The 27,109-nt window shown below is 42.2% G+C and overlaps 1 long non-coding RNA gene across 1 annotated transcript; it reads right to left on the reverse strand.

The window, feature by feature from the left end:
* Positions 1–987: 987 nt before the first annotated feature.
* Positions 988–2,146, reverse strand: LOC109240169. Its single transcript, XR_002070013.1, has 2 exons — positions 1,776–2,146; positions 988–1,553 (listed from the first exon to the last, which is right to left on the reverse strand). It is a non-coding gene; the product is annotated as an uncharacterized LOC109240169 (long non-coding RNA).
* Positions 2,147–27,109: the final 24,963 nt, after the last annotated feature.

Genomic DNA, 27,109 nt, shown 5'->3' on the forward strand with positions numbered 1-27,109 from the left:
TGAAGTCCCATCCTATGAATAACTTCTTGGTGAGCGGAATGCCACGTACCAACCCATCAAATTCTTCCCAGAAGCGCCTCTTAATCTCCTCGTCCAAACCCACTTGAGGCGCGTAAGCACTAATCACATTTAAAGAGACCCTCCCACAACCAGCTTAATAGCCATCAACCTATTGTTCACCCACCTAACTTCTACCACTAGCTCCCTAAAATCCTTGTAAACCTAGATACCTACCCCATTCTTACCCCTCTCGCGTCCTGAGACCCACAATTTAAACCCATTAGCATCTCGAGCCTTCAAGCCCACCCATCTAGTCTCCTGGACACAAGCAATGTGATCTTCGCCACTCTATAGACTTCCCTGTTAAAGTTCTTATATTTCAGGACCCCACTCTCAGCCTAGAGATTCCCTTGCTCCCTTTGCCTCCCCCAACCCCCCCCCCCTCCCGAGGACATGACCTTATTCCACCATCACTCACCCCAGCCACTATAATCTACATAGATTAATGGCGATGATTGTAGCCATTTTGTGCAATAAGAATTCAATTCTATGTATAAAAACCAATTATTGTTCTTCTTGTGCTCATTTATTTTAGTAATCACGTCTAATTATCTAAAAACAAAATTTGCTCAAAGTAGTTGATACTAAGAAGATTGCAAACTATACAAGACATAGAAAATAATACTCCCTTCGGTCCATAATAAGTGATCAATTTGCTTTTGGCACGCCCATTAAGAAAATACAAAATTCTATACAAAAATACCTAGTATGACTAAACTACCATTAATTAAATATTTAATGTGAGGAGTAAGATAACTTTTTAGGGATATATACATAAAGGTAATTTTGTAAAAACAAATTGAATTCTTTCTTGATTATATAAATGGACACTTATTTTGGACCAAAATAAAAAAGTAAATTGGTCACTTATTGTGGACCAGAGGGAGTAGAAGATTATAGTAAGGACATGCATTGAGAAGAGGTCCATCCAAAGTAAAGCATGTAGTGATGGCATTTAAGAAGAGGAAAGACCAAATACATAGGTAGCCCCTTAAAGTTGGCTCTAATTTTCATTTAGACACTTCAACTAGGATCTGTACCTATTGAACACTCCAATCATAACAAAATTGTGTTTATTGAACACAATAGGCTGCAAAAAAGTGCATTTTTCACATCTGTCGCGTGTGTGAATTGATCCAAAAAAAAAAATTAATTTTCCACTTTTTAAAGGGAAAAAGGCTAAAATTGTCCCTCTACTTTGGATAATTAGCCACGTTTATACCCGTTTCTACTTTCCGTCTAAAATTGTACCTACCGTTGACTTAGTAAATAAAATTTCCCTAACCCTAACAGATGTCCAACATGGCACCTGGGACCCCATAATAATTTGCCAACTAAGAAAATATGAACCCATTTTAAAAATTCGCCCGACCCGATTGGATTACACTAGAACCCATTAATTAGTCTTCTTCTTCTTCGATTAAAGAAGACCATAGTCAGCCGGAGTTGAATAAACGGCTAGAATCCGGTCAAAGTTCTTCAGATCTGGGTCCCTGAAACAAAAGAGAAAAAGAATAAGAGAAGTAACATTAATGGGGGTAGGCGTCTCCAGCTAAACCCGATTCACCATCGCCGGCAAGTTTATCTCTATGCCCGATTGAGAAACACAGTCTTCTTTAATTTAAAATCAAAGTAAATCCCCTAAAATTTACTACTACAAATAGTCATCAGATTGGTTTTTAAAAAATTACACTGATAAAACAAGAGATACTTACTCTTCAAGAAGTGAACTTTCCCACATATCTTTCCAAACAATCAATTTTCTCTCATAAATTGGATCCATAAGTTTACATGAAAAAGATACCCATCAAACTCAAAATATTTTGTGCTTCTTCAGAAAGAATTTGTGAAATTCCTTTGGTGAAACAACTGGGTTCAGAACACTGGTTATTGTGTTTTTCATTTCATTTTCGATGGTTGACGGTGCCGGAATAACAGAGTGATTCTTCTTGTAAAACTTTTTTACTTTTGAAAGTATGTGATGGTCACAATTTGAAGAAAGTTTCTGGGATGATTGATTACGGGTGCGGGGTATTTTCATAAAGGTGGTTGGCTGGATTTCTTCGAGCTACCACACACTGGTTGGATAGTTGGGTCAAATAAATGGGTACGAGCCTTTAAAGTTTGTGTTTATATGGGTTCTTATTTGCTTAGTTGGCAAATTATTATAGGATCCCAGGTGCCACGTTGGACATCTGTTATTGTTAGGGATAATTTTAGTTACTATGTTAACCATAGGTACAATTTTAGACGGAAAGTAGAGGGACAATTTTGGCCTTTTTCCCCTTTTTTAAACCATATCACCACCTTAGCTTTTTTTATCTGGAAATCTCCAAGCCACTTTATCCATCGCCGGAGATTTCACAAATTTAAAATCACTCATTTCATCTTCAGCGATGCACCTTTATCCATTCACCACCATCTTCAACCAACATTTTGCAACGGCGCCCAAGTCAACTCCGTCAAGTGGAACCACACCATTTGTTCCCATCCTATGAAATATTTATTCTATTACATTAATTTCAAGTATTTACGGTAGTTTTAGAAGCCTTATAGTAGTATTATTATCATCATCATCTCACCACCAATAAAATTTCTCATTTAAATACTGAAGATTAAAAAATCACCATCCATCAATGGCGCCCATCTTTATTCTCCATTCTTAGCTATCCAACACTCCAATAATAGTGGCCCTTATCCTCTCTAAATTCTGACATCAAAATTATTGAATTAAACACAACAAGAATTTAAAGATTCTATTGCCACATATGACCTTAATTTTGTACCAAAATGGTGATCGAAGATAAGTGTTGAGTGATGAATGAAGGTGATTAGGTGAAGAAAAGGGGTAACAGGTGTTCTGTGATGTGAAATAAATTTTAGAAGACAAAAGGAAGTAGGTAATGCTGTGGGTTTTGGACAGGGATTTATAAGAACAGAGGAAAAAGATGATGGCGCCCAGGCAAGCCAACGATGAACTAGTCATGTATTTGTTTTTTTTAATAATTTCAAAGTGGTTGATTTTTATTTATTAAGAGAATAATTAGTAGAAAATTATAGTAAAGTAAAGTATAAACTAACAAAAGAATAAATACGGTAAACTTAATACTCAAACCATAAAGTGTTTACTAGAATATTCTCAAAACCTGGTGTCACAAGTATATGAGCAACTAGTAGAATATACAAAACCACCTATGCTATTGTCTGGAATAAAATAGACAGGAAATAAATACAAAAGAGAGACTGCGGGTGCTGCAGAACGGACGCAAAGAGAAGCTCACCACTATGCTTCGGGGTTACGGGGGTGAACCTGAATGACTGTTAGATGCACCTGCCTCAGATCCTACACAATTAGTGCAGAAGTATAGCATAAGTACATAAACAACATGTACCCAGTAAGTATCTAGTCTAACCTTGATGAAGTAGTGACGACGGATCGACATCGACACTTACTATGGGCGAATAAATAAGGTACATAAATTCTCAATAGGCATGGAATACATCAATAATAATAACACAATAATTAACAGTAAATAAGTGATTCTTTAACTAGGTGTCAATTAGGATCTCCAATTAGCACATACCAACTTCAACAAATACGAGCCATCATATAAACTATACTTTCTCAAGTCATGAAAGAAATATCAAGTGTAATCGGACTTCGAGCATCATCACGCACGATTTATGCCGAGGCCGTACGGCCCGATCCAGGATAATATGTACACTGCCGAGGGTCAACCGGCGCGAACTATAGATGTATCTATTATACTGTCGAGGCGTTCGGCCCGCTCCACAAGAAGAGAGAATACTCTACAAACTCCGATTTAACCATTACTAAAGACTAATACACAAGGAGACACAATTTCTACCAACAGTCAAGTAACCCACCAAAACTCAAAGTAAATGAAGTTCGGTCTTTAGGAATCCTTTATCAAGTTTCAATATAATTTAAGTGCTTAAATTAGCCAGTAGAGTGCAAATAATACAAGTATTACATGACAAAGTCCTAAAACTACTTGGATATAAGCATGATTTGTAGCTACGCACGAACTCTCGTCATTTCGTGCGTACATAGCACACACAATTAGAAGAAAATAGCAATTGAAACACCTATGAGGTAAATTCCCTCTTACAAGGTTAGGCAAGAGACTTATATCGTTCCCAAGTTCACTTTCCGGTCAACAAACCACCCTAAAAGCCTCAAATCGGTGTCGATCAATCCGTAACTAGCCAAATATTGTATAAATTAATCAACATATACTAAAAAGTTTATAATTTAGCTATTAGAGTAATTACCTAACCCAAATTAAAAGATTTCTAAAATTCACCCCCAGGCCCATGCGCCCTGATTCCAGAAATTTTTGAAGATGAATATTACTCATAACCTCACGAACTCAAATATATATTTTCTGCTCAATTCCATAATAATTTTCGTGGTCTAATTCCATTTTTATCAAAACCTAGGTCTTTCAACAAAAATCCTAAAATTTCCACAATTTCTATGTTAAAATCTACCCATAATGTATGTATTAAGCCATATTGTGTAGAAAATACTTACTTCAAGGTGCTAAATGAAAAACCCTATTCAAAGAGCTCTAAAATCGGCCACAAGTTAAGAGAAATGAACCAAATAAGCCTAAGTCCCGATGTTTAAAATACACTGCCCAGACATTTCTTCTTCACGATCGCCGAAAAGGCCTCACAATCGCGAGGGCAAACAGCCCAAGCCTCAGAAGATTGGCTATCACAAACGCGACCAGAGTCTCGCGAACACGAAGGCTTGCATGTCCTGCCCTACGCGAACGTGAGGGCTTCTTCGTGAATGCGAAGACCAACAACGACCACCCCTGCCCAACTCACCCTATGCGAACGCGGGTGATGACGTTCAAATCCACTACTAAAAAGTAAATGAACATGGTCGCATGCAATATAATTTACCCAACTATGAGTCGGGGTCGAATCCCGCAGAGAACAATATGTAGGCAATTAGGAATGTAAGAGAATTATCACTTGTTATGCAATGCCAAACATTAAGAACTGTTTTGAGAAAATATTTATATCTAATTGCGCAAATTTTAACTAACCTAGAAAGCAAGTAAAATGATCAATGGCTACAAGTATGGATGCATTGGGAATTACACTCAAGTAACGATCTAATGGATTTCACGATTTTACAAATATGAGCGAGTTTATGTTAATTAGCCACGGGTAATAACTCTATATTAGCTTCTTCCAAAGACTAACAAGACTTCCTAATTGAATTATTCCTAAGACAATTAAGAGATTAAGCACACCCGAATATGGCTACAAGTAGTTCAATCCTATCCCTAGGTAGAATCTATAAAATGAGGGTTAAAGCCTCAAGTTCTTGTTAATTAGTCTTTCCCAACCCCAAATATTCTTTCCCAAAATTAATTTGAAGTTGATAGGCGAGTCTTAGGGTTAGCTAATCCATTTGGAAATATTAAAGAACAAGAATAATTAAAGTAACAATAACTCACTTCATAAAAGATAAAAAATCATTCAATACATAAGCACAACAAGGTATTCAATCCACACTTTAATTCTGAATATTCCCATAAACAACATTCAAGTGTTGAAATAAATACTACAAACTTAAATATTCAATAAAAAGCAAGGAAATAAAAGTCCAAATGAGTAAGAAATTCATAACCAAAATCTTCAAATCTTCAAAACCCAAGTGTATGTGCAAAAACCCTAGCTTCCAAACTTGTTCTCTCTAGTCTTGAGGACTGAAAATAAGCCAAAGATAGGCTAGGTCGTGTATTTGTGGGTTTGGAATCGAGAAACTGTGATTTTCCAAATTTACCCAGACCTGAAGCCCGTCGACCGCACCTGCGGAAGAATACACGCAGGTGCAGCTCCGCAGAAGCGGATCTACTATCACAGATGCAAATATTAAAGGGAAGTTATGTCTCCGCAGATGCGGACATGCAAGCATAGATGTGCAACCGCAGAAGCGTTGCTATCACCGCATATGCGATCCCAGGCTAGGAAGCTCAATTACGCAGATGCGGTCCATTTCCTCGTAGATGCGAGGTCGCTTCTGCGACCAGTCTTCCGCAGATGCGGAATCACAGAAGATTTTTGCATTGTTTCAACCTTTTTTTGTTCCACTTCTATTGGATTCAACTCTCTTCATGGAATCATTTACCCAAAAATCTAACAATACACACAATAAACGCCCTCATATATAATTAAAGGACATAAAAACTAAAGAAAATAGATTAGAGTGAGTGGTAAAATCACCACTTATCAGCGGGTCCGTTCACTCGAACACGAAGGCCACAGGTCCCAGACCTTCCCGATCGCGAAGCACAAATTCCAGTGCCCTAATTTTCCCTCTCTACGAACGCGACCCCACCCACGCAATTGTGGAGAAGGAAACTAGAACCAGCAGTGACAACATTTTTGAGCTTAGCTACGGGCGGTCCGAAACTCACCCGAGCCACCCGGGACCTCGTCCATATGCACCAACAAGTCCATAAACATAATACGAACCTTCTTGAGCTCTCGACACACATAAAACAACATCAAAACTAAGAATTGCACCCTAAAACCAAATTGAATCAAGTTATGAACTTCAAGCTTTTTAACATACTTCAATGTTGATACTCAATTTTTTCCTATATATTTTAAACATGCAAAGTACCTTCAAAATAGCATATACATGCATATATAAGCATGCCGAAGGTTTTATTTATTTTTTCCATAATTTTAAGGGTTTTAAATTGATTGATTTTTCTTCCTTTTTATCCAAAAAATCCCCAATAATTATTTTCAAAATTATTATTTTTATAATTCATCTATTGGATTTCTATATTTATGCCAAAATATGGCTAATGTAATTTTTATATATTTTTTGCAATTACATTTAGTATTTTTAAAGCTAAATTGCACATAATTGCAATGTTAGCCCTTTTAAGATATAATTATGTTTTATATACATAAAATTGGATCCTTATTTTAAATTGCTAATTATGTATCCAAAATTATTTTAGCATTCTAAATTATTTTTTCAGAAATTATCTACTATTTTTTATAAATTAAATAGGGAAAAAACTGGCTATTTAAATTATAGCCAAATTGGCTTTCAATTATAGCCGAACCAGGACCCCAATTCCCAGCCCAATTTAACAAGTAAAACCCGACCCACACCCTATTAACCCATACCCCAACCCGGAACCCAACCTACCCTTTTTAATCTCGACTGTTGATCTCCCAGATCAACGGTCCACGTTATTTCTTTCCCTTTTTAATCCAACGACCCCCAAACCCTACCCCATTCTCTCATTTGCACCGCCCATGTGTCCCTTCCTCTCCAAATTCTCTCTGAGACTTAACTCAAACCCTAATCGCCGTCACCGGCGTGAACCCCTCCTACGATGTTTCTACGTCTTCTCCTACCGGGCCTGGTCTTCCACACGCCATGGCTCTTCGATTTCTTGGATCCTTGAGATCTTCTCAAGGGAACCCCAACTGGTTCCGGTTTGGAACTTTGTTTATCAGCCTGTCTCAGGCCATTTTCCGTTTGTGAGTAAGAGCTTCTTCTTATTTTATTACGGATCTGTGGGTTCTTGACCTATTCTATCATCTCTACTACTTTTCTGGAAAACCCTAGCTTTAAATCCTCCGATCTTTTTTAGATCTGTGATGGATCTATGTGTCTTTAAAGGTTCTCACCTGTTTTCCTCAAAAGATTTCTCTGATTTCAAACAATTTCCTCATTTTCCAGACTAGGGTTTCAAAACCCTTTTGCAAAAACGATTCCTTTCTGATTTTTAGCAATTACTTTGTGATTTTTAACATATTTAAACATCACTTGAGTATTTCCTTTNCCAATATCGCTACTGGCTCCTCAACATAAGATAGATCCTTGTCCAGCTGGACTGAACTGAAATCCAACACGTGTGATGAATCACCGTGATACCTCCGGAGCATCGAGACATGAAATACCGGATGAACTCCCGCCAAGCTGGGAGGTAAGGCAAGCTCGTAAGCAACCTCCCCAACACACCTCAAAATCTCAAAAGGGCCAATAAACCTCGGACTCAGCTTCCCTTTCTTCCCAAATCTCATAACGCCCTTCATAGGCGAAACCAGAAGCAGAACCCGCTCTCCAACCATGTAGGAAACATCACGAACCTTTCGGTCCACATAACTCTTCTGTCTGGACTGGGCTGTACGGAGTCTATCCTGAATCACCTTAACCTTCTCCAAGGCATCCTGTACCAAGTCTGTGCCCAATAATCTAGCCTCACCCGGCTCGAACCAACCCACTGGAGATCTACACCGCCTACCATATAAAGCCTCATACGGTGCCATCTGAATGCTGGACTGATAGCTGTTGTTGTAGGCAAACTCCGCCAATGGCAAGAACTGATCCCAAGAACCTCTAAACTCAATCACATAGGCACGGAGCATATCCTCAAGAATCTGAATAGTGCGCTCGGACTGTCCCTCCGTCTGAGGGTGAAATGCTGTGCTCAACTCCACCCGAGTACCCAACTCATGCTGTACGGCTCTCCAGAATTGCAATGTGAACTGAGTACCTCTGTCTGAAATGATGGAAACTGGAATACCATGCAGACGGACAATCTCCCGGATATAAATCTCCGCCAACCGCTCCGAAGAATAGGTATTACACACAGGAATGAAATGCGCGGACTTGGTCAGCCGATCCACAATAACCCAAATGGCATCGAACTTCCTCAAAGTCCGTGGGAGCCCAGATACGAAGTCCATGGTGATCCGCTCCCACTTCCATTCCGGAATCTCAATCTGCTGAAGCAATCTACCCGGTCTCTGGTGCTCATACTTCACCTGCTGACAATTAAGGCACCGAGCTACAAATCCAACTATATCTTTCTTCATCCGCCTCTACCAGTAGTGCTGCCTCAAATCTTGATACATCTTCGCGGCACCCGGATGAAGGGAATACCGCGAACTATGGGCCTCCTCTAGAATCAACTCCCGAAGCCCATCAACATTGGGTACACAAACTCGACCCTGCATCCTCAATACCCCGTCATCACCAATAGTTGTTGATACCCAATTTTTCCCTATATATTTTAAATATGCAAAATACCTTCAAAATAACATATATATGCATATATAAGCATGCCGAAGGTTTTATTTATTTTTTCCATAATTTTAAGGGTTTTAAATTGATTTATTTTTTCCCTTTTTATCCATAAAATCCCCAATAATTATTTCCAAAATTATTATTTTGATAATTCATCTATTAGATTTCTATATTTATGCCAAAATATGGCTAAGGTAATTTTTACATATTTTTATAATTACGTTGAGTACTTTTAAAGCTAAATTGCACATAATTGCAATATTAGCCCTTTTCAGATTTAATTATGTTTTATATGCATAAAGTTGGATCCTGTATTTTTAAATTGCTAATTATGTATTATAAATCATTTTAGCATTTTAAATTATTTTTTCAGAAGTTATCTACTATTTTTTATAAATTAAATGGAAAAAATGGCTATTTAACTTATAGCCAAAATTGGCTTTCAATTCTAGCCTAAATCAAACGGACCCCCAACCCAATTAAAAAACCCACCAGACCCAAGCCCAAACCGAAGCCATACCCGACCCACCTACCCCGTTCGATCTTAACAGTTGATCATTCAGATCAACGGTCCCCATTCCCCCTTCCTAAATTAAACCCTAAAGACTATACCCCCCATCACTCATTTCCCCCTCTCATTCTCTCTCAGCCGGTCTCTCATCTCTCTCTCTCTATCTCTGGTTCTCTCTAGAACCTTCTCCTCTCCCCTCCTCTCCGATGAACCTCATCCACCTACTCCGGTCATCTCCTTGCTTGAATCCATGGAGGCCTCGCCACCTACCAGCCTTATGGCTCCCTCTTGATGTCATCATTTGAGGCCTTCAAGTGAACTAGAGGCAGTTCACTCTCCTCCCATGGTTTCTCATGCCATTTTCGGGCCATCCATGGCCGTTCGAGTAAGATCTATGACTTTTCCGGCTAAAACCGGTAACTTTTCAAAGTTTTCTCATCTTCTCAAGGTCTTCTGAAACCCTAGGTCTTGAGATTTTTCATTTTTCTTTAGATCTGTCTTACATCTAGGTGTATCCATGAGTTTTTTAATCGATTTTTCTTCATCTTTACTATTTTCGAAACCCTAAAGTCACTGATGTTCGATTCTTCTCAGATCTTTCTAGATCTGAGATGATTCAAGTATTATCAAGCTTTTTCCTATAAAATCTCCTGTTTTTTTAACTGACTATTTCGATTTTAGTTATTCTTTTCTAAAACTAGGGTTTTCTCAGAGTTCTTTTACGCATGTTCTGACTGATTTCGTTATGATTAAACCCTTTCCCTTGTTTGTTGTGATCGATTTTGTGCTCTTACTGCTTTTACTTGACTCTGTTAAAAGCCCTTTCTTTTAAGATTCTCTTTACTTTGTTTCTGTAATTTTTCTTACTTGGCCTCTCTGAGTGTTAGCATGCTTTCTTTACTCTGTGTCTGTATGTTAGCCTGCTTACTTGAGTCCTGAGATTACCCTGCTTCGGATATGTTTTCCTGAATCCTTAGCCTACTTATGTCGCTTTTGCATGACTGTGTTCACTTTATTTGTTCATCTTTTGCTTCTTTCTGTGACTATGCTTCAAATATGTTTTCTTGCTACATTTGTGGACTTCCTCTATTTATATGTTGAAAGTACAGAGTCATGACTTTCTTTTGATCAAGTCTGGTTTCCTTAATCTATGGTGATTGGAAATTTTCTTTCAAAAAACCCTAAAAAAAAACTTTGCACGTTTGTTAAGCTGATTGATTTCCTTACCCTATTTTGCTATGATACTTATTTCTCTACTAAGTTGTGTCCTTAATCAGGGCTTTATGAATTTGGTCCTACTCTATGCTACTGAATCTCGACCCCTACCTTTCCACTTGATTTGATTAGTTGCTTACCTTAATTAATTCTCCTTGCCTTGTCTGCATTGCTACTGATTGTCTCCTTAGTTTGTAAACCTTCTGAACCTAGCCTTAATTACATGTTCTATACTGGTACTATTTTTTGAAATCTTTCCTTACTTGTTATACTCCAGCCGTGTATGATTTCTTTCCTTACTTGTCACCTGCCCTTTTACCATTCACACTGACTCCCTTAATCAAAGGGAGATTCGAACCATTTTTTTATGTTGAGTTCCGTAATTACTGAAGAATTGATTCTTGCCTTATTTGAACTAGTTTTCAAACCACTATATAAATGACTCTCTTCTACAGTCTTCGACACGAACAATAAGTTCAGAACACACACATACACACTCAAAACTCTCTCTTCTTCTTCTTCTACTACTTGTGCTATTGCTTGTCTAGCAGGCTGAAAGCTAAGGCTAGACTGTGGAACTCTACTTGCTTTACTTTTTATGCACTTTGCTTCCTTAACTGGTATGTTCCTAGTTCAATTCTGAAAATCAACTCTATGTGCTCCATTGTTTGTCAATCCTTGTCTCTTTGTGCACTGACTTAATGACTCATGTTGCACTTCTTGTCTACTGCTTTGTTCAGCATGCTTAAGTTCTGCCCTCTCTTGTTCAGATGTAATCAGCATGTCTACTTGAGTGCCTGTTTATGTCCCTCAACTAGTATGTCTCCTAATGTACATGGTTAACACCAAGTCATGACTAATTATGTGTAATAGACCCCTGCATGACTACTCCCATGCCATGTCCCTATGTCTTGTTACTATTCTAATTTCAAGCATGATTCTCTTGTTAACTCTTTGAAGCAATTGTTTGTGATCTGGAGACCAATCAGTCCCTACTTGTTCTTTGCACTTGCAGGTCTATATGCACCTCCTATCAGCCGTGTTTAGGTGTTTCTGATTTGGGCCCTCTATGTCCCCAACCCCTACTTCCTTGCTTGTACTTCTGGAACTGTACTATTCTTTTAAATTGTTCTGTGTGTGTGCTAGATTGTTCCAAGTTGTTGTTGCTCCTATCCCCTTCCCCTTTCAAAATTGTTTCCAACTCAACTCTTTTAAATCTATGTCAAGCACTCTCAGATATACTCTTAGACCACTAGGTTCTGCCCCTTTTGTGTGAGCCTTGCCTTGGGACCCTGGAGCTCCCTCTGAACTTGGACACATAAAAGTTGGCCTTTCCACACTGCACTTACTCTATCTTGGCTATGAAATCTGGGTGTGAGCACTTCCTGGGATCCCTTGAGATCCTTAGGGAACTCTGACACACCCTGATATGAGAAAGACTATGGAACAAATCTTGGCACTTGAAGTGATTTATTACATAACTCAGGGAGGAAGTCCTGATCAGGCCTCCTATAGTGTTGCTTCTTATTTTTCATTGATACTTATGTATTTCATTTCAATGTTGGTTTGTAATAACTTGTTGTAAACAAGTATTGGGGTCGGCTAGTGAAAATGGATGGGGAAAATATGCATGCTATAGTTATTAAGGGTAGAAAACATGTTATTAGGTTTATGTTCCTAATTGCGCAATAGAAACCATGCTTAGGGTTCATACATGCATTAGAAATCATGCTCTTAAGATCCGATGTTTATTGTTTCAGCATGTGCACCCTCACTACATCATGTGTTGAAATCTGCTAATAATAAACACTTTACTATTATGTTCTACGCTGCCATGTGCATTTAGAAATCCTGCTCTTAGGAAATTCTGCAATCCTGCCATATGCATTTAGAAATCCTGCATCATGAGTTTTATACATGCATCTTAGATACCATGTTTTAGGATCTTATCCATACTCGCATTCAGACTTAGTAAATTGCTGGTTATAAAAGAGGTAAAAACAGCTTCACACTTGATTATCCTGTTTAAAATAACTGGTAATAATCTCTGCATTCGTATCAACTAGAACAGCATGCTCTTAGGGTAAAATAATTTCCAAACTGTCTTTTAATAATTCTGAATAACTGCTGCATACTATTTTACGCGTAGGCAAACCTTGGGTAATCAATTTTAAATAAAACCATAACCGTCTCAGCGATCAGTGTTTAATTATCAACAGTTAAAATCAGTAGGCAAGCCTGATTCGGACTTCTTTTCTGAGTCATGTAATAGATCTGGTTCTGCTATTATCATTTTTAAAACCTTGTTAGGATCTGAATGTGGACCTAATTGTATATGAGTCATGCTGTCTATGTGCATTACCTGTGGATGTGTATTTGAGCCTTTCGTTTGTTTTCCATGCTCCCCTTTTAATTGCAGTCCTACTTGTTATTTCATGTCGCCTTAGTATTTTGCCTTTAAACCTGAGGGTCTGCCTAGAACCTCCTTCTTATAGGATAGGAGTCCTAAATTCCTCTGGGACTGATAGGAAGGCATGGGTAACAGCATGCAATAAGGGACGAGACCAACCCTCGCTTTACTTACCTTCACGGGGCGGGAAAGGATGGATATGGATATGATGACCGGTGCGCTAATGCCACTCGTAGCTCCTTTTTAAGGAGTGATTACCGGGCATTGTACTGATATGATCCTATAAGCTAACCAACCTAGGACACTCCTTTATATTTGCTAATATGCTTAACCTGTAATCCTTTTCAAAACCTAGCTTTTTCATTAGTTGTTTTCTTACAATTGTGTGTTTAAACTTAAATCCCCTACTATTTGAGCCATAAATGCTTATTTGCTAACTGTACAAATTCACAAAAACTGTCTGGTCGGGAACCACACTAGTGGATGCTGAGGGGTGCCTAACACCTTCCCCTTAGGATAATTTCAAGCCCTTACCCTATCTCTGGTTACCAAATGAACCTTATAGGTGCCCTAACGCACCTTAAATTGTTAGGTGGTGACTCTTCAAAAATGCAAACCCCTTTCCCAAAGTAAACAGTTGTCCCATACAAAAATGTCATAAACCCGATTCCCTTCGAGAGGAAAGGAAAAAGGGGGCACGGCATTCAAACGCGCCGACTCATACTTAGACTACTCGAAGTAACACCAAATTTGAGTGCAAGTCATAAATCACCATAGCGAACTATTCCCAGGCTCGAAATCCCAAACGGACCTCGATAACACCAAAGCCTACTCCAAACCAAACTTAAAGAACTTGAAAACCTTCAATGCGCCAACTTTCAACATTAAGCGCTAAAACGCTCCCGGGTCATCCGAAACCCTATTCGAACACGCCCAAGTCCAAAATTATCATACGAACCTATTAAGACTGTCAAATCCCGGTTCCAAGGTCTTTTACTTAAAACGTTGACTCAAGTCAAACTTTGCCATTATGGGCCACTATTAAGGAATTAAGTGTTCCGATTTCAACCCGAACCCTTCCAAACCCGAACCAACCATCCCCACTTCTTAAACAAATGTCCGTCCTCGAACGGGTCTAGAATCGTACACGGAGTGTTGAATAGGTGTGAATATCTGCTCCGTATGTCCTCCTTGATCTCCCAAGTTGCCTCCTCGACTGGTTGACCCCTCCACTGGACCTTGATTCCAGAAATCATCTAAGACCTCAACTGGAGAACCTGCCTGCCAATAATGGCAAATAGCTCCTCTTTATAGCTCAGGATCTCATCTATCTGAACCGTGCTGTAGTCTTATACATGCGACCTGCCGGCATGATACTTCCGGAGCATAGATACGTGGAAAACCGGATAAACTCCAGATGGACTAGCAGGCAAAGCAAGCTCATAAGCAACCTCTCCAACTCGTCTCAACACCTCAAATGGACCAATAAACCTTGGGTTCAACTAGCCCTTCTTCTCGAACCTCATGATTCCCTTCATCGACAAGACTTTCAAGAGAACCGTCTCGCCTACCATAAATGATAAATCTCGTGCCTTCTGATCCGTGTAACTCTTCTGTCTGGATTGTGCTATGTGAAGTCGCTCCTGAATCAACTTCACCTTCTCCAAGGCATCATTGACTAAATTAGTGCCATATAACATGGCCATGCAGGCTCAAACCATCCGATGGGCGAACGACATCGCCGACCATACAAAGCCTCACATAAAGCCATCTCAATGCTGGATTGATAACTGTTGTTATAATCAAACTCGGCCAAAGGCAAGAATCAATCCCACTACCCTCTGAAGTCAGTCACACATGCTCTGAGCATATCCTCGAGGATCTGAACTGTCTGCTCTAACTGCCTGTCAGTTTGCAGATGAAAGGCCGTGCTGAGCTCTACTCGGGTACCCAACTCGCTTTGTACTGCTCTTTATAAGTGTGAAGTGAACTTAGGGCCTCTATCTAAAATGATGGAAACAGGCACACCATGCAACCGAACAATCTCATGCATGTAAATCTGGGCAAATCTCTCTGAAGAGTAGGTGGTCTCAACCGGTATAAAGTGTGCCGACTTGTTCAACCTGTCGACAATGACCCAAACGACATCAAACTTCCTAAGTGTCCGCGGAAACCCAACTACGGGGTCCATAGTGATGCACTACCATTTCCACTCAGGTATAACCATATGATGAAGTAGGCCACATGGCCTCTGGTACTCATACTTAACCTGCTAAAAATTTAGGCATCTCGCTACATACTCAATTGTGTCTTTCTTCATCAGCCGCCACAAATGCTGCCTCAGGTCACGATGCATCTTCATAGCACCTGGATGAATAGAATACCGAGAATTGTGTGCCTCCTCTAGAATCTTCTCCCTCAATCCATCAACATTAGGAATACATAGACGACCCTAGAGTCGCAGGACACCATCCTCACCGATAGTAACCTCCTTGGCACCACCCTGTAGTACCGTCTCCTTAAGAACCAAAAAGTGCGGGTCGTCATAGTGGCAAGCCTTGATCTGCTCGAATAATGAAGACTTAGTAACAACGCATGCAAGAACTCAACTGGGCTCTGAAATATCCAACCTCACAAGTCTGTTAGCCAAGGATTGAATGTCCAAAGCCAATGGCCTCTCCTCTGCTGAAATGAAGGCCAAACTACCATACTCTCGGCATTTCTGCTCAAGGCATCCACAACCATATTCGCCTTGCCCGGATGATAAAGGATGGCAATATCATAGTCTTTTAGTAACTCAAGCCACCTAAGCTTCCTTAAATTGAGATCCCTCTGCTTGAACAAATATTGCAAGCTACGATGATCGGTGTAAACCTCACAGGACACCCCATAAAGATAATGCCTCCAAATATTGAGAGCATGAACTATCGTGGCCAACTCCAAGTCATGTACGGGGTAATTCTTCTCGTGGGCTTCACCTGATGTGAAGCATACACAATAATCGCCCCTCCTACATTAATAAACAGCCCAAGCCAACGCGTGAAAAGTCATAATATACAGTATACACCCCTAAATCGGAAAACAACACCAACACTAGTGATGTAGTTAATGCGGTCTTGAGTTTCTAAAAGCTCGCCTCACAATCATCGAACCATCAAAATAGAGCAGGTCAATCTAGTCAAAGGTGTTGCAATAGATGAGAAGCCCTCCACAAATCGGCGATAATAGCCCGCCAACCCTAAGAAACTCCTGATCTCGGTCGATGTTGTAGGATGAGGCCAACTCTGGACTGCCTCGATCTTCCTGGGATCTACCTTAATACCCTCGCCTGGTACAACATGCCCCAAGAATGCCACAGAGTTAAACCAGAACTCGCACTTAGAGAACCTAGCATAAAGCTTCTGTTCCCGCATGGTTTGAAGCACAACTCTCAAATACTGCTCGTCTCCTCCATGCTACACGAGTAGATCAATATGTCATCAATGAAGATAATGACAAAGAGTCAATATAGGGCCTGAACACCCGGTTCATCAAATCTATAAATGTCGCTGGGGCATTGGTCAAGCCAAAGGACATCACTAGAAACTCATAGTAGCCATATCTAGTCCAGAAAGCCGTCTTCGGAACAACTGAGGCACGAATTTTCAGCTGATGATACCCCGATCTCATGTCGATCTTAGAGAACACCCTGACACCCTCCAGCTGGCAAACAAATTATCAATACGCGACAACGGATACTTGTTCTTAATGGTAACTTTGTTCAATTGGCGGTAAATATTGCACATCCATATAGTCCCATCCTTCTTTTTCACAAACAACACCGGTTCACCCCAAGGCAACACGTTCAGTCTGAAAAAACCCCTTTGCTAGCAACTCCTCAAGCTGTTCTTTCAACTCCCTCAACTTTTTCGGAGCCATGTGGTACGGTGGATTAGATATAGGATGGGTACTCGAGCCAAATCAATACTGAAATTGATGTGACGATGTCGTGACATGCCTGGTAAATCAGAAGGAAATACATCGGTAAACTCCCACGCCACGGGCACCGAATCAATCGTCAAAGTCTCTACAACAGTATCTCGAACATAAGCCAGATAAGCCAAACAACCCTTCTCGGCCATATGTCGAGCCTTCAAGAAAGAGATAACCAGACTAGATGAATTGATATATGAACCCTTCTATTCCAATCTAGACAACTCTGGCATCACCAAGCTAATAGTTTTGCGTGGCAATCAAGGACAGCAAGGTGCGGAGACAATCATTCCATGACCACAATGACCTTAAAGTCAGTCATATCGAGCAACAAAAGATCCGCTCTGGTCTCATAACCATAGAAAGTCACGATACAGGACCGGTAAATCTGATCTACAACAACAAAATTGCCTACTGGCATAGACACATATACAGGAGTACTCAAGGACTCATGAGGAACACCTAGAAAATGAGCAAATAGAGATAAAACATAGGAATACGTAGACCTTGGATCAAATAGTACCGAAGCATCCCTACTGCAGACAGAAATAATACACGTAATCACGACATCTGAGGCTACTACATTTGGTCTCGCTGGAATGGCATAAAACCTAGTTGGAGTGCCACCTGACTGGCCTCCACCTCTAGGGTGGCCCTTACCTACCTGCCCTCTTCCCCTGGGCCGAACGGCTGGTTCGATAGATGGTGCAGTAATCATGGGCTGAGGACCCTGTTGTATTGCCTTGCCTCGAAGCTTGGGGCGGAATCTCCTCATATGACCAAGATCCTCGCACTCAAAGCAACCTCTTGGTGCGGAAGATGACTTACCCTAAGTCTGACTTTGGGGACCTGAACACCTACTAGAGGAACCCTAAAGCTTGTGGACAATAGGAGCTCTCTAGAATGGCGCTAAAATAGGTCTGTACTAGAGCACCCCAAGAAGGCGACAATGCTGGATATGTAGGCCTGCTAGACTGGCCCCTCATAAACTGACCTCTGCCCCCAGACGGAGCACCACTAAATCCTCTAGATTATCGAGATCGTTTGTCCATCGGCGCCTACTCTCAGCCCTACTGACGAATACCCTCGATCCTCCGAGCTATCTCCACAACCTGCTCGTAAAGAGTCCCCATCTCAATCTCTCTGCCTATAGTGACCTGGATACCATAGTTCAAGCCCACAATAAACCTCCATACTCTCTCTACATCAGTGGAGAGTATCATAAGTGCATGGCGAGACAACTTAGAGAACCTCGCCTCATAATCGGTCATAAACATCTGACCCTACTGGAGTTGCTCGAACTGACCCCGTGACTCTTCCCTCTAAGAGGGTGGGATATATCTCTCCAAAAATAGATGTGTGAACCAGTCCTAAGTCAAGGGAAGAGAACCTGCTAGTCTGCAGAAAAGATAGGACTGTTGTCACCACCCATATTCGCATACGTTAGATCACGCCGTAAGTTAGTCGACGTAAATTCGAGAAGAGATTATCTTTGAGATGATAAGAAGTTAATCTTATTGGTATTAAACGATACAAGGGTGTATAAGAGTGGTTAAAAGGTATTTTAAGTTAAACGAATCAAGGATGTTGTAACCCATATTTTCGGGTAAAACTAGAGGTGCTTAATATTCCCAAGAGGTCATATTTTAAGGTATTTGAAACAAAAGACGGCAAAAGTTGTCGCAACTTACGTTCACAATTTTACTAAAACTTTAGGTCAAATGTTACTAAGCTTTTCTCCCTATTTTCTTGGAATTACGGGGTGATCTACCCATAAAATTGAATATCTATGAGTCTAATTTCCAAATCATTAAACCGTTTGTCAATACAATCTTGGAGTAGAGAGATATTCGCGTTTTCACGAGACTGTGCCAAGCAGCTCTCTATGGGGCCACATAGGCGGTTGAGACATATAGATATATATAAGACGCCTCAACCCTGTTTTAAGTCATTATTTTTCAGTATATTCAGACCAGAGAACCCTTGAAACACTCTCTCAAGGTTCTCTCATGATCCAATACCTAAACAAAGGGCAAATAACACAAATCAAGTGTCGGAATCCCCTGGCGCTAGTAAGTTTCTTGTTCTTCTTGTTGTTGCTATTTTTATGTTGTTCTAGCTCGTGTGGAGGTTGTTTTAAGTGTTTTATGTTCTGTGAAATGCCCCCCCCCCCCCCAAGTTTATAATATCAACCCTAGGTGATTTCAAGTCTTCTAAAGTGACTCTAGTGCCCAAAAACCCTAATTGATTGCTAGTTTCGCTTCCTTGTTCTTGTAGCAGCATTGGAGGGATATTTCGTGGTCAATGAACGTCAAATTGGAGTTGTTCTTTCTGTTTAAAAGTAAGGAACCTCTTAACCTATATGTATTTGAGATTATCCAAGTTGCGGCTAATTCATTGAAGCTATAACTTGTGATATATCTATCGAAAGGTTTGTTAGTAATGTCATTGGTTGGTGAACTGTTGGGAGGCTTAATATGATTATTATTAATATTTTTTGGGCTGTTTGGTGATTGTTTTAACTTGTTGGAAGTCATATAAATAGGGGAGGTATTGTCTATTTTATCTTAATATAGGTTGCGGTCGATATGTAATAGCTACGACGCTTAAACGATAACGATAGTGTCATTTCTCTTGTTGTAGACTAAGGAGTGGTGACAATTGCATAGCTTGAGGTTGGGCAGTATATACAAGGTATGTGAGGCTATCCCTTTCCTTCTTTTTCACGACTCCGATTGTACATAATGTAAAGAACGAGCTTCCAAAGATACTCAACTCTTAGAAGCTAGCAGTACTTACATTGTTTCCCTTGCTAGGGAACAATTGATGGTTATGTTGCTTCTCTTATTCTTATGTTATCAATGTTGTTGGTACTTCTTGATTCTTATAAGATTCATGATGAAGAGTTAGCCCTAATAACGTGTACGGAGGATACCGACCTTACCTCACTCCGAAAGGTTCAGAATATGATTCCAATAAGTCCAACATGCATTATATATATGTGTCTATTTTACTCTACCGAGCCGCGCTATAGTCGGTCGGGTACGCCACCTATTGTGAAACCACTGATCAATTGGGTTTTACCAAGCTCCACGTGGCCAGGTGCGACTCAATCGAGCTTTATGATGGCTGGGTACATTTTTACCGAGTCTATTACGGCCGGGTACGATATGATGATGATGATGCCCATAGAGGCGAAAGTTTTAAAAGTTTATAATATATATATATATATACACACAGTTAAATCGGAGGGCCCGACTTCCCGCCATCAAGTTATCTCGGGGGAGGTACTTCGAGACCCCAAGAACATAGAGCCACCTCGGGAAGATGTCTCGAGATCACGATGATGTGAAGTCACAGCTTAGACCTCTCCTTCGGAGCTCATCAAGGACCGATTCGAGGCCGAGACAAAGACAAAGGGGGGAAGTTCCCCGAGGCACGCGGTTGAGTCTGACAGGACCGGCCTATCCCTAGCCTCTGCTGGGATATTAAGTCAAGCCGTCAGATCTCCATATTTCGTGCATTAGATATATATGTATTCGTTACTAAGTCTCCTCTCCTATATAAAGGGGACTCACCCTTCCTTGTAAACAACTATTGTTGCTCCCACAATTCTACAAAGTGAAATAATGTCTCTCTCTCTCTCTCTCTCTCTCTCTCTCTCTTTTCTTACAAAAGCTCATTGATTATCACTGATGTTGAGGATACCTCGATATTCTTTGCCTTTGAACGTGTTCTTCATTTTATAAATAGCTCTTCATCGTACAAACTCAATTTCGGTTATAAATAGCTCCATTTGATTATATTTCTAGCTGTTAGATTACGCTCAAATACCCCCGACGACCCGAGGTCGACCTTGAAGTCCCATTAGACCGAGCTCGTGCCCGGGTAGCAGACCCTTTGGTTCGCCCGTTATCTCATTTATCTACCTCCCTATCGCTAAATTTCATAATACTAGCATCGTCTGCTTTAACAAACTAGTTCGAGAATATATCACGTATTTTAGAGTCCCATTTAACAAATTTAATTGTATTTACCATTTTCACGGTAAACAGTTTGGCGCCCACCGTGGGGCTAAAAATAATAGTGATTATTTTCTTGCTAGTTTCATTACACAAATGCATATCATCTTTCACGCTTTTTCTTCCCCAAGATCCTTTGATTTCAGGTAAAAATGTCTGGCTCGGTGAACAAAGCTGAGAACGACCACCTCGATGATTGCGGGGAAAATGGTGTAGCTATCCCGGCCGCCGAAGCACCACTACAGGATCCCGATAACGCACCCGGACCAATATTAGCGGTCGCGGACTCACTGGACGCGCAGCAAGTCAGAAACTTCTCACGCCGACAGAAGCGTGCAACACAGCGACCGACAGGAAGTTCAAAAAACCCCGGCCCGGGGAGAAAAGGAAGTTAGTCTTCACGTTATTTTTGAAATGTTGCAGGCACAACAACTGGCCATAGCTCAGTTACAAAGCCATCCGAGGACTCCCAGCACACCAGCACCGGAGACAGCTCCCCTCGCCGAGCAAATACACGAAAGATCAAATGATATCGGGTCAACGGCTGACCCTACCATAGTGAAGATGTTGGAGGACCTTACCAAAAGGATCGAATCAGGCGAAAAAATGATTTTGGCCAACGATAAGAAGGTTGGGACCTACAACTCTCGAGTAGACCATATTCCGGGAGCACCCCGATCCTAAAAGGTCTGGATTCGAGGAAATTTGTGCAGAGGTCATTCCCCGAGAAAGCGGCCCCAAAGCCCATTCCCAAAAAATTCAGGATGTCGGAACTCCCCAAATACAACGGTACCACTAATCCCAACGAGCACGTCACCGCCTATACCTGCGCTGTAAAAGGCAACGATATAAAAAATGATTAAATCGAGTCTGTGTTGCTGAAAAAATTGGGGGAAACGCTTTCGAAAAGGGCCATGATGTGGTATCAAAACTTGGCTCCCGACTCCATAGATTCATTTGCCATGCTTGCAGATTCCTTCGGAAAAGCGCACGCAGGAGCCATCAAGGTAGCAACAAGGAAGTCCGACGTTTTCAAGATCAAACAAAGTGAGAATGAGATGCTGCGAGAATTCGTGTCCCGTTTACAAATGGAATGAATGGAGCTGCCACCCGTCTCCGACGATTGGGCGGTACAAGCCTTCACCCAAGGCCTAAACAAACGAAGCTTAGTGGCCTCGAAGCAGCTGAAGCAGAACCTGATCAAATACCCGACCGTGACTTGGTCGGACGTCCACAACCGGTACCAGTCAAAGATTAGGGCCGAGGACGACCAACTGGGAGCCCCTTCGGGCTCAGTATACCCGAGCAGACTCCCGATAAAAGAAGCTAGACCAAACAAAGAAAGGTATCAGCCATACCTCGAAGACAGAAGGAACGTCCCAAGATGCAACCTACCTCGCAACGATCGAAGGATAGATCGAGTACAGGACCCTCGAGGATTTATCAACAGAGTCAGGTTCGATCGAAACATAGCACCAGCTAACGCACCCCACTTATCGGGATACAACTTCTACATCGACGTTTCAGATATCGTGTTCGCTATCGGCAAGATCAGGGACGCCAAGTGGCCCAAACCGATACAGACAGACCCTTCATAGAGAAACTACAACTTAGTATGCGAGTATCACAACACGCACGGTCATAGGACCGAGGACTGCCACCAGCTACGAGAAGAGGTGGCTCGACTACTCAACAAAGGACATCTCCAGGAATTTCTCAGCAATCGGGACCAAAAATCAATTCTGAGAGAGGGAGGTGATCAAGAAAAACAAGGCAAACAAACCACGACATGTCATCCACATGATCATGGGGGGCGTCGATGCCCCACAAGAACCGGTAGTAAGAAGAACAAAGATATCCATCACAAGAGAAAAATGGACTCGGGGATATATCCCAGAAGACGCCCTCACGTTCAGCGAGGAAGACACCGAGGCCTTATCCCGACCCCATAATGACGCCTTGGTAATCTCCTTTCTTATAAATTCATTTCAGATAAAACGTGTACTCGTGAATCCAGGTAGTTCGGCCAATATCATCAGGGAGAAGGTAATAGAACGAGTCGGGCTGCTTGATCAAATCGTGCCCGCCACTCGGGTCCTTAACGGTTTCAACATGGCTAGCGAAACAACGAAGGGAGAAATCATCCTCCCGGTTACCGTGGTCGGCACAACCCAAGACGCCAAGTTCCGCGTCATCGAGGGAGATATGAGGTATAATGCATTGTTCAGTCGACCCTGGATACACTGTATGAGAGCAGTACCATCCACCCTCCATCAGGTGATAAAATTCCTGACGAAGGACGGAATCAAGACCGTATACGGAGAACGCAGCAAGGGAAATGTTCGCTATACACGACGTAGTGTCAGCATTCGCGCTTCCACCCCCAGATGAAACCACGAACAGGCCAGGTCTCGCTCCCGGTCAAACTTGACAAAGCAAAGTGAAAATTTTGCGTCACACCTCTGTTCCCGGGAGGTTACAATAATATAAGTCCCGAGACGTCGCCTGCGCACGTAACTCTAAGGTACAACCACTCTTTTCCTTGTGTTATTTTTCAAATCCAAGATTAACCCTTGCGCAGACACCCGAATTGCAAGTTTCCCAGACGTTACTACTGCTACAGAACCCCGAAGCCCCAATGGCGCATCCGTTGCACTCTTTTCCTTCCACCGAGTTTTTGTCCTAAAAAGAATGGTTTTTACCGGCAAGGTTTTAAATGAGGCAACGTTTGCAAGCCACCGGGAGGGGAACCCCGCGAGATTTTCGAAACAAACCCGTCGGCAGCTAAACAAGCAAGAAGGCATTCCCCCCAGAAGAGCGGCCCGCTCACCGGAATTTGAAAAAAAAACCAGACAAGGATTCCTGTAAGAAAAGCGATGCATCGAAACATCGGTGTGTTCAGGCCTCGTCGGCAAAAACGTGTACTATTGTACCAAAAAAATCAAAAATACTTTTTAGAGGCGGGAACCCCTTCCCAGAGTATAGCAACTAATCTTCCCCCTGAAACATCACGAAATACGCAAGAACAGGTGCCAACGGTTCAAAACACCCTAAATGGCCTCCGGGCCGAGGCTATAAGAACACAATGTACTTCAGACGGGACAAAGCCGCAAGCAATCAGCCCCGACCCGATATGGGTCGGGCCAACACAACAAGGTATATCGCGCCGAAAGATCAAAGGACGCTTTCCGGCACTCCGTCCCCCCAACGGGGAAACAACAGCACATTCCCGGCAGGGATCTCTCCGCCAAGTGCATCTCGGAATACTCGAAGATTCAATGCCTGCAATAGGGCACTCGCACAACTCTAGTACTGGAACTCCGGGCTCATGAAGCCCCAAAAACATAGCTCCGAGTTCACAAGAAGCGGTCTTCACGCTTAAACAACTTGATAACTCGGAGACTGTCGACAATCGCCATACTACATCGCCGAAAAAACTGTAAGACCTCAATTGGCATGACAAACTGTAAGACCTCAATAGGCATGACAAATTGTAAGACCTCAACAGGCATGAAAACCCCGAAGTTTAGGCTATATGTCGCATTTGTAAGAATCCCGAAAGGGCATACCCTCGATGTAGACTCCAAAACTATCACTCGGGATGAAAAATGGCTACGGCCGAACGCACATGACTACGGTCAAAATGGCTGATACAGCCAAAATAACGCAACTCGGGGACGCCCGACCGTCGCTAAAATTGCAGGCCACTACTTCGAATATATTTCGGAAAGAACCGATTAAAACAGGCTTCCCTCAACAGGCAAACAATGGGCTATGTACCTTCCGAGGTGCCCGAACTATCGCCAATTATGACTTGAAATCGAGGTTCCTTTGGAACCAACGACGGGTCAGGCAAAAATCTTTCAAAAAAGACCTTAACGAGCGGAAAACAAAGCCTACAAAAAGCCCACGGGCAAAAAACAACGTAAGAGCCATTGTCGCCAGCTAAGCAGGCCTATGGGCCACATATCAAAAAATAGCGTAAGAGCCATTGTCGCCAGCTAAGCAGGCCTACGGGCCACATATCAAAAAATAGCGTAAGAGCCATTGTCGCCAGCTAAGCAGGCCTACGGGCCACATACCGAAAGGTCTCAACGACCAAAGTCACGTAATAAGCACTACTTCATTCGGGAAAATGAAAGGCGCGTAAAGGTCGATTACAGCCCGAGTCGCAAAGCGACTCGGAGATTGGACCCGCAATAAGCACAAAACTACAGCATGCCCAAGGGCGCGGCACAAACGCCACGATCGCCAACCGAGTGAGCCTCCGGGTCACCCACTTATAAGGTCACTCCGACCCAAGGCAGAGAAGATCTCCGTCACCCGCCCGTGCGGACAAGAAAGAGCTTAAAGGTCAATAACAGCTCGGCTTGCAAAGCAACTCGGAGACTGGACCTAAATGGCTGGACAAAGTGCAGGGATCGCAACGCTTGCTCCCAGGAGCCCAGGGCCAGCCCGATTGATCCCGGACCTGTAAAGATCCCGCCAGACATCGACACCGGCCTGATCAAAGACGATAACAGAAGGAGACGCGGAAGAAATAAGACTTCAAAGTATCTTCTTATTCCACAAAACACAGAGGAAAAAGGGGGAGGAGACACACTTTCCATAAACAGGCATGTTCTACACACATCATAAATAATGCAACAGAACGACACAACTTATGATCCGTTCTGAAGAGCTACACTATAGCTTACTGGCTCACTCCCCACACTTTCAGCACGAAACGACCACGCGTCACGCTCACCCGCCCTTGCTCGGTCCAATTCATCAGAAAGAATAAAGCCCCTCGCGCCAATCTCCTCGAGTGCTTCCCTCCGAGATCTACAACGGACGTATTCCTCAATCTTTTTCTCCCAATCGAGGGCTCGCTTCAGCTCGGCCTGAGCGTGCGCAGCATCCTTCATATGGACCGCCATCTCTCGATCAACGTTGGCTCGGCTTTGCATCGCCCTAGCCCGAGCATCAATTACCTCGGCCCTGGTCTTCGAAAGTTCGGATTCTAGTTTCCCGATCACTTCTTCTTGGGTTTTGGCATTATCTCGAGCCAAGCACAGTTGGACTTCTAAGGCAGGAACCTTGGCCAAAGCACTCGCCTCCTCTAAAGCTTGAGTTTGCACCTGAACCCTGAGCTCACCGCAAGCCTTTCTGACACGATCGATATCATCCCTAAGGTACTCCATGGCCTCCAACTTTTCTGCAGCTGATATAACAAAGCAGGGCATTAACCTAATAATGCCAAAGAAAGCGAAGCTTGATCTGCATAAAGTTACCTGCTCCATCAGATAACTTCGTAATTCGAGTGCATGTACGCTTCGCATCGCCAATGCAGCAACTCACCCTCCTTCTCCTCGCTAAGCAGCCTAAGAGATTCTCCCTCATCCCGAACTTTCTGAAATTTGGCCCCTTGACGGACCAGCTCAGATATTAGCCTGTCACAGGTCTGCACAAGGAAAACTCAATGACAAACGAAGGACGTGGAATACAGGGAAGACCGCGCCTAAACTCACCACGAAGTGAAGCCCGCGGACTTCCTCAAAGTCGGAGCATACTCCTGTTGATCCCGTTCCTTCGCCCCCAGGAGAACCGGCCTTGGACAAAATATATCTATGCGAAGACATCGACGATCTGAAATCAGGTACCCAGGGGGCAGCGAACTCGGACAATGCCGCCCCCCTGAAGTCGTTGGCATGGTCAGCAGCACTAGAAGCTCCATCGCCTTGAATGGAGGGAAGAGAGGTTAACAACTCCTTCCCCCCTTCGAAAGAACACTGCCTTATCCCGAAGAACTGCCTGATACCTGCAAGCGACAG

This window comes from Nicotiana attenuata, unplaced genomic scaffold (genome assembly GCF_001879085.1).
Source record: "Nicotiana attenuata strain UT unplaced genomic scaffold, NIATTr2, whole genome shotgun sequence".
In the NCBI taxonomy this organism is placed as follows: domain Eukaryota; kingdom Viridiplantae; phylum Streptophyta; class Magnoliopsida; order Solanales; family Solanaceae; genus Nicotiana; species Nicotiana attenuata.